Raw genomic sequence first — 325 nt, 5'->3', positions numbered from 1 at the left:
CATATCCTCGGCATCACCATAAACTGCCTCCCTGCCCAACACCCCCAGGGCTGCAACGGCGTGACCGTGAATCTAACGTGCCAGCAGACTCAACAATATTTTTCCTTCACTGTGGACGCCGTGAGTTCTCCATACAGTTACGTCACCATGATGTGTAGAGACGGGCAGTGGAACATGACGTGGCCTGCCAACGCTGATTATTTACGTGTTTTGCCTGGCTGTACTGAAGGTGAGATTTTATCGTGGAATAAGGAGAGAGATCAGTAAGGTAAATGGAAATGATTAATCAGGATGAGTATATTTGACGGATTTCATTTTTTTAAAG

The sequence above is a fragment of the Penaeus monodon genome, chromosome 22 (assembly GCF_015228065.2).
Source record: "Penaeus monodon isolate SGIC_2016 chromosome 22, NSTDA_Pmon_1, whole genome shotgun sequence".
NCBI lineage: Eukaryota > Metazoa > Arthropoda > Malacostraca > Decapoda > Penaeidae > Penaeus > Penaeus monodon.
Note: the sequence above shows the minus strand (reverse complement) of the source record.